The sequence below is a fragment of the Pteropus medius genome, unplaced genomic scaffold (genome assembly GCF_902729225.1).
Source record: "Pteropus medius unplaced genomic scaffold, Ma_sr-lr_union100, whole genome shotgun sequence".
Classification (NCBI taxonomy): Eukaryota; Metazoa; Chordata; class Mammalia; order Chiroptera; family Pteropodidae; genus Pteropus; species Pteropus medius.
In genome coordinates, this window is record NW_024349798.1 from 13,979,379 (window position 1) to 13,988,303 (window position 8,925).

The 8,925-nt window shown below is 43.9% G+C and overlaps 1 long non-coding RNA gene across 1 annotated transcript in view; it reads left to right on the top strand.

The window, feature by feature from the left end:
- Positions 1-8,925, top strand: part of LOC120620430 (uncharacterized) — a 69,383-nt gene that overhangs the window by 34,899 nt on the left and 25,559 nt on the right. The window contains exon 2 of the long non-coding RNA XR_005657862.1: positions 5,847-5,970. This is a non-coding gene — a long non-coding RNA (uncharacterized LOC120620430). The remainder of the gene's footprint in view (positions 1-5,846; positions 5,971-8,925) is intronic.

An 8,925-nucleotide genomic window follows, 5' to 3' on the forward strand; every position in this document is an offset into this window, starting at 1 on the left:
CTTAGTCTACACAGCAGCCTGGCTCTGCCTAGAATATGCAGTAAAACCTCGTAGAGACTGTCTTGTCTAGCCAGCCTGAAATGCTGTCTGTCTCCTTCCAGGATTTGTCCTCCTCACAGACAAGTTCATTGTCAGCTGGTGGATGCCTGCCTTCCAGCTGGAAAATGGTATTGTGAAGGTTCCCATCAAGCTAGTTCTATCGCACAAATTCACACTGAAAAGAAACCCACTGTGCGTAATAATCATTTATGCACGTCCCGTGCCAACGTTTCTCAGAGTCTGGTCTGAAGGCATCCTGCACAGAGGTCCCCATGGGGAGAGAGAGAGAATCTACCTTTTTGACATGCTCCCCCGATAATCACCATACCCACTAATGCTTGAGAACAGCTTCTGCTCTCCATGTATCTATTACAAGAGAATATATTCCGTTCTCTTTGTTGGTAAGATGATGATGGGATGTCATGAGTGGGGAGATAGTTTTTGAATGAATATGATTGATGACAACGAGGGCTTTGGAGTGGGACAGATCTGGTGTTAAATCTCAACCTCATCGCTTACTCCTTTTCCTGAACTTCAATTTGCTCATCTGTCCAACGGGGTTGCTACTACCAGTATTTACCACCCAGGGCTGTTTTGAGAATGAAATCCTGGCATGTGATAAATGCTCAATAAATGTTAGCTATTATCGTTACTGGGTAAACCTTCCCCCTGCCCCCCGCCCGTCCACCTTTAAACTGGAGAAATCATAGCATCTACCATCTAGGGCGGGGGTTGGCAAACTTTTTCTGTAAAGGGCCAGGTAGTAAATATTTGAGGTTTTGTGGACCATATGGTCTACTCAATTCAGCTGCTATAGTACAAAAGCAGCCATAAATAACCCATAAATGAATGAGCATGGTCGGCGTTCCAGTAAAACTTCACTTACAAAATTAGGCAGGGAAGCTGGATTTGGCTCACGGCTGTAGCGTGCTAACCCCTGACCTCGGGTGTTGTAAAGATTAAGTGAGATGCGGCTTATAATGAGCCTAGCACAGTGCCTGGCACAGAGCGCTCACTACAAGAAAGGATTCTAAGGAATTCATATCGGATCTGAGGTCTAGGCTTCATTCTTTTCTCCAAGGGTAAGGACAGATTTTGTGAGCAAGATTTTTCAACGCGGATATCAGTCCTTTCTCAGCCCAAAATCAAAGCTAAATATTCGTCTTAGCACCTGGAGCATGCCAACCCATGGGGAATGATTAATTCTCTTTATCGCATGGTTTGCCCTAGGGTGTTTTGCCATTTTCAGCATCTGTCTCATGGAAATCAGGTTGCCCAGCTAAACCACGATGTGAGAAACTCATTTATATGTGCAGGGTGATTAACTATGAGCTTTTGCATCCACACAGGCGTTTAACCCTCACCGCGAGGCTATAGAATGTCTGGGAGAGGAGGCAGGGATGGGGGCAGAGAGAGAGAAACCTGGGTTTGAATTCTGTCTCTGCGACGTTCCAGTTATGTGATGTTTTCCTTCTCTCGGCCTCAGATTCATCATCTGTAGAACAGAGAGATTAAATGAGATAACACATATAAAGCCCTTAGCACAGTGTAACGCATGGTAGCTATTGAACTCCATTTTGCAAACAAAAAAGTGATGCTAAGTGATAAGGGGCTTATTCAGGGTCATACAGCTGGTGATTGGCCTCAGACCAAGCTGATTGTCACCAGGCCCTATCTCCTGGCTGCTTCGTGGGACCTTTGCTGCTTCCAGCCAGGGCTGTTCTCCATGTCCAAGGACTAAAATTCTCGGAGAGTCTGACATTGCGGTCAGGGAGTTTGCAAGCCTGTGACCATTCATCACTGTAGCAGCTTAAATCGTGCTCTCCCAAAGTTCGGATCCTCCCAGAACCTCAGGACATGACCTCATTTGGAAATAGGGTCTTTGCGGAGGTAATTAAAATAAAGATCAGAATGAGATCATATTGGATTAGAGCTGGCCCTAAATCCAACAAGATGGAAAAGAACAGAGCCACAGGGAAGAAGGCCACGTGAAACAGGAGGCCGAGGTTGGGGCAATGCTGCCACAGGGTGAGGATGGCTGAGAGCCACCAGGATCTGGGAGAGGCATGGAAGGATGCTCCCCCAGAGCTTTTGAAGAGAGCGAAGCCCTGCCGACACCTCGATCTGGGACTTCTGGCCTCCAGAAGTGTGAAAGAAGAAATTCCTGTTGTTTTAAGCCACCCAGTTTGTGGTGATTTGTTACCGCAGCCCCAGGAAACTCAGACACTGCCCTTGACTCTAAGATATGAGTGAACAGGGGTGTCAGACTCAGAACGTCTGCAGGCATCTGAGACAAAGAGTGTGCATTGTGGAGGCACAGATGGGCTCAGCTTTGAGTTGTTGTTTCTTTATTTGCAAGAGAGAGAGAGAGAAAGAGAGAGACAGAGAGAGAGAGAGGGGAATATCGCAATCCTGCTGGCTTGTGGCGAGGACAAAGAGATGGCGTGGCAGAGAGGGCTCAGTGGTGGTAATGCAGGCAGTCGTAACCATGCATTGAGCCTGATGTGCCTCGGTTAAATTCAGTCCTCACAGCTGCCCCAGGTGGCTGGGTCTCTTAGTACCCTCGCATTACAGAGAAGGAAACTGAGTCACGAGAGACTAGCTAATTCTCCAAGGCTGGACAGCTAGCGAGGGGCAGAGCCACCACTTAAACCCAGACATTTGGTTCTAAAACACTCCCTCCCTCCCAACTCCAGGTCACCACAACCCTCTATGGCTTCATGCCCAGAGCTGGTGCTCGTTGAAGTCAGTCCTCTAGCCTGGTTGGAGCCAAGCACGCAGTAACGCTCAATTAATATTAATATTATAATCTTGTTTCTCCTTCCTTCCCTCCTTCCTCAAGACAGGCCTTTGATTGGTGGAGAGGTGGCAGGTAATTTTGGCTTATGGAATGGATGTGTTAGGGGGTTGGAGATTGTTGAAGGGTATGGCAATTTACCAAAAATCCAACTCCTAGTGAAGAACTCGGGGTCAGGAGCTTCCCACAAATAATAAACCATCATGTGGGCTCCTGGGAGTGGGCACTATTTTGAGATCCAAGCAGGGAAGAGCTGACTTAAGGGAAGTCTGCAAATCACAGTACCTGAGCAGGTGTGCTGAGCCTGGGCTCCAAGTCATAGAAGGAAGACAGATAGAGAGAAGGCAGCTTTCCAAACCATGGGCTTAGAAGTAAAGAAAAAGACATGCCAGGTAGCAGAACTGAGGTGCTGGGCGTGGAAAGAGTTAGCAGACGTAGGTGATGCGATGTTGGCCTCACAGTAGAACGAGAACATCCCCTTCTCTGCGTCTCCTTCTCCTCCTGGGAAAGGCCTTAAAATATCGCATCCTTTTCAGCCCAGGCATTCCCTCTGCAAATGCGGCCCAAAGATTTAAATGCACGCAGAGATTGAGCTTTGAGAATGCTCATCCCAGAGCTGTTCATCGTGGGGGAAGTGGAAAACAATCTAAATGTCGGGGGGCTGATGAAATGAATCATAGTACAGCCGCAAATAGAAAACTACACAGCCTTTCACACTGCTGCCGGAGAAGAACATCCAAGGTCGTGTGAAAATGCTCATGGTTTGTTGTTAAGCGAAAGGAGCAGGTAATAAAGTGTGACCCCCTAACTTTATACAGTAGGGTATAACTTTATACAGTAGGGTTTCTGTCATAAAACCAAACCTATAATGGTGAATTTATATATATATATAATTGTATATGTGTCTGTGCATGTATAGATATATGCACAGATTATGCATATATTAACTTTTTTAGCTACTTGTGTTTTGGCGTCCATGTTTTCAGACCCTTAAAAAGTACCTGTGTGTATTCACTACTTGTTGCAAGTTTGTACCCTTAAACAACATCAGTTTTACCTGCAACCCCTCCCCTGGTAACCATCTCTGTTTTTTATGAGATTGACTTTTTTTTGAATCCACATATAAGTGAGATCATACAGGACTTGTCTTTCTTCGTCTGATTTAGTATAATGTGATCAAGGTCTATCCATGTTGTCACAAATGGCAGGATATCCTCCCTTCTCATGGCTGAATAATATTCCATTGTGTGTGTGTGTGTGTGTGTGTGTATACATATAGATATATGTATACACACATGTATATGTGTATACATATATGTGTGTGTATATGTATACACATATACATATATATGTATACACACAATATACATACATACATATGCATGTATATATGTGTGTATACATATATGTGTATACATGTGTGTGTATATGTATACATATATGTATATATGTTTATATGTGTGTATACATATATATGTATATACATATATGTGTGTGTGTGTGTGTGTGTGTGTGTATATCACACTTTAAAAATCCATTCATGCACTCATGTGCTTTTAGGTTGTTTCCATATTTTGGCTATCATGAATAATGCTGTAATAAACATGGGAATGCATAAATTTACAATGTTATGTCAAATATATTCAATTAAAAATACTTGCATATGTGCATATATGTGTATAATAAACATATGTATTACCCTATATATGCACACCACATATATAACATATAATTACATAAATTTATATATATATGAAGAATGTACACCAAAATGTTAATAGAACATATGTGGTAATATGTACACACACAAATATAGACATACATGCATAGTGTTACGGACTGCATGTTTATGTTCCTCCCAAATGTATATGTTAAAGCCCTAACACCCTGTATGCCTGGAAATAGGGACTTTAAGGAAGTAACTGAGGTTAAATGAGATCCTAAGGGTGAGACTTTATAGAATTAGTGTTCATATGAGAAGAGATATTAGAGAGCTAGCTTGCTTGCGTGCTTACTCTCTCTCAATCTCTCTCTCTCTTCCCCTCCCTCCCTTCCTACCTCTCTCGCCCTCTCTCTCTCTCCCTGTGTGTGTGGGGGGTGTGTGTATGAAGAAGGGGCCATGCGAGCACAGGGCAAGAAGTTTGCTGTCAACAAGCCAGGAAGAGAGCTCTCACCAGAAACTGACTCTGTCCGATTTTATCTGGGCCTTTCAGCCTCCAGAACTGTGAGAAAATAAATGTCTGTTGTTTAAGCCGCCGAGCCTCTGGTATTTTGTTATGGTGGCCCAAGCGAACGAAAACACATGCATATATACATACATATGTTCAAAAATATGTGTCTTTATATATATATGATAATGTATGTGTAGTAATCTATATAGCTTTTTAATATATGGTTTTATATGCACGGCAACATATATAACTCTATCTACAAATATAAGACCAGAAGAGTGCCCATCAAAATGTGTATAGTGGTTCCCTCTGAGCAGTGTGGTCATGGGTGACCTTTTGTCCTTTTTTGCCTCTCTGTATTATCTGGATTTTCTACAACACACTTGTATTATTTCATATTACTATTACATTACTTGGTATTCCTATAAGATAATAATCAGTAGTACTACTATAGAGTCATTATTATAAAACTTTCTGCTGCCTAAAGTTGGACTTGGTCTTGGAGGCTGGGACAGGGCAAAGTGATTGCGGTCCAGGGGAGCAGAAGCTCAGGAGCCGGGGACCAAGCAGGGACTGTCAAGGCCACATATATAACCTTGAACAGGTTTTGCTGAGCCCACCTGAGCCTCCTCTTGCCATCACAACAGGGTTCCCATGGGAAACGTGCTTTCCAGTCTCCAAAGGACCATCTCACAAACAGTCGCTTGCAGTGCAGACTGAGATCTGTGTGCCTTTGCCTTGTGTGAAGGTCACTGGATCAAGTCTGTCCTGGAACGAGAGAAATGCGAACCGGCGCGGCCCTGGATTCTTGACACCTACGTTTCATTTCTCCCACACAGATCAGCTGGACATCATCTCCATGGCGGAGACAACCATGATGCCCGAGGAGATCGAGCTGGAGATGGCGAAAATCCAGCGTCTCCGTGAAGTTTTGGTCCGACGGGAGTCCGAGCTCAGGTTTATGTGAGTGTCTGGGGGAAGCAGCTGAGAAAAGGAAGAGGTGTTCAAGGGAAGGGTGCCAGAGACTCTAACATTCACGGCTTATTACTGTGTGCCAGGATAAAAGTATTAGGTACAATAATAATAATAATAATAATAATAACTCATTTGATTTTCACTACTGCCAGAGAAGTAGTTATCATAATCGTGTGTTTTAAACAAGACCCTGAAGTTGGGATTAAATTCAGGACAGTCTGACTCCAAAGCCCAAGTTCCTTCTCTGTTATTTGTTGAACAGAGAAATGGAGTGAGGAAAATAATAATCCCTCTGTCCTGGGATCTTCAGAGTCACGTGATGTAAAAGTCCATTGTCTACAGAGTGCGACATTTCTGAGGAATTATAGGCAGTCTTTCGAGAGGAACTTTAATTTAAAAAATTGAGCTCTGACAGATTAACATTGAGAGTTTAGAAGCAAAATAAAAAAAACAGAAGGTTAAGAGGCGGCTTTTCTGAGAATTCCCTACACTGCCTGTCAGCGCCTGATACAACCTCCTCCACTCTAAGAAGCAGCAACATCCCACCTTCTGGGAGTAGCTAAGCACCTTTCACCTACTCTCTTAACTCCATAGGCTGGTCCTGGGATAATCCCATTATGCAGATGAGGAGCCGGAGGCTCAGAGAAGCTCAGATAACACAGATAGGCAAGCTCAGGGCCTCCCAGCTACTAAATAGGTGAGTTAGGGTTCAGATCTTGCTCTTCCTGCTTTCAGAACCCCTATTCTCATGACGACATTGTATGCATGACCTTCTTTCTCACCCCATGAAATGGACTGCAATATTAACAGCTGCCCTGTGTGCAGCTTTCTGCATGGGCTGGATGGACCCTGTGCTAAATGCACATGCACAATCCCTTCTCACAGGAGCCCTTAGAGGAAGGTTCTAGAACATCCCCACTTTACAGATAAGAAACGTTCTCCTGTTTACCTGGGAATCAGATAGACTAAAATGTGAGTGTTTGGAGGCAATCCCTCCCTCCCCATGTTTTTTGGTTTATTTTGTTTTTGTTTTTCAAAAGAACTCCAAGGATTAGTTTTGTGGGAGAAGCATCAGCTCAGGATTGGACCAGATGACTTTGAGATGTCTGAGGGTTACCCAGGTTGAGAGGAGCAGCAGGAAGTTCTGTGTCTGAGTGTGAAGTGTAGGGGAAGCCACTGCCCCAGACATAGAGACTTGGGGCTCACTGCATATTGGGTACAAGGAATAGGTACAGTCCTCCCACATAAGTGAGCGGACAAAAACAGCGACGCCTCAGCATCGGATCCGGGGAATGCCAAAATCTCCATGCCGCTCCTCTTTATGGATGGAGGCGGGTGACATGGGAAAGCCAACTCTCAAAGTTTTGGTGAAAAACATGGAATAACTAAGAGATTAGTGGCAACAAGAACGCTTGGGATTATCACGGTTTATAAATAACATCCACTATATACATGAAAATCAAGTTTTCCTCCTCCATTCTGTCTTTCATTCTAATTTGTGGAAGTGGCTTACGTTAATAGTATTAATTTTGATTAATTCTGGTGGATAGTTTTATGGCTATTCTTCCGTGTCTTAACATATGGACATGAGTCAGATGTACTAACTCCCCCTTATAAAAGATGATTAAATTAGTACCTGGGTCTTACTTTTGCATCCGTTTTCTATTTTTCTATTTGCAATTTTCACTTTCTGTGTTCTCAAAGAGTATAGCACTTACTATATTCAGTTCTAAAACTATTATTAAGCTACTGTTCTTATCCATAGCTTGTTTCTAACATTAAGAACACATCAGTGGCATTTACAATACCCTCCCTGTGTTTTAAAAGGAAGGAAGACAGAGAACATGAGTTCTGCTTTAAGGTACAGAAGACTCGAGAGGGGCGAGAGGTTGCTTTTTCTGCCACAGGAACAAAGGCTGTCTCTTTGCATGCACCGACCTTTGCATCACGTGCGTGTGTGTGTGCATACGCGCATGCATGCATTATCCCCAGCATCTGGCACGTAGCAAGTGCTCATTGACAAGGATATGCAACATGTTAGCTCTAGCTCTTGGCCAGGCACTTCACTAAGCTCTTGACTTGTGACCTCCCTGAATTTCCTTGTCAAGCCGTGAGTCTGACCACTTAGGGGAAAATGCCAACAGTAAACACTGGAATAAATAAAATTATGTAAAGGATACAGAAGGATGTCAGTGTAGTCAGGATACAGAGTGGGGCCCAGAGACATGTTCCATGGAAGTAGACAGCTTCTAGGCCCCCAGGAGCCTCACCAGCAGCCTGCAGACAGCAGTGGATGATGATGACAGCTCCCCCAGGCCCAGCTTGGTACAGAATGAAGCCTCACCCTGAGGTCCACCCACCTTGTCAATCTCAGAGGTGCATGATGGACTCTGAGATGGCCAGGGTAGAGATCACAGCCCATTCAGACCTGGACAAAAGCCTCATCCATCATCCTTGGCCTCCCAGGCTAACAGGCTGTGTGTGGACTATTCTTGAATTCAGGTTCCTGGTTATTTCTCAGAGCCAGGCCCTCGCATAGCTATAGAGCTTATTGTGCAGGTGTGTCCTATTCTTGTTTATATTTTAGAAAAGAGGGAATTAGAGGTTAAGAAATTTGCCAAAGTTTGCCATAGCTAACAAGTAGCCAGCTAGGATGCAGTTTGGCTTGAGTATTTATTAAATGAGTAGACGAGGGGAGGAATTAAAAATGGAAGGAAGGAGGGAGGGTAGGAAGATGGAAGGAAGGAGGGGAAGGAAGGAAGCTCTGAATATATCTACCAAGACAATTCCTTAAAGAGTGTAAGCTTCATGAGGGCCGGAACCATCCATTTTCCCAGCACCTTAAACAGTGCTCAGCACCTATTAGGCAATTAATATTTGTTGAGTGTGCAATAAATTATTCTTTCACACTCCATTCTTACCCCAACAACGTCCCTTCTCTCT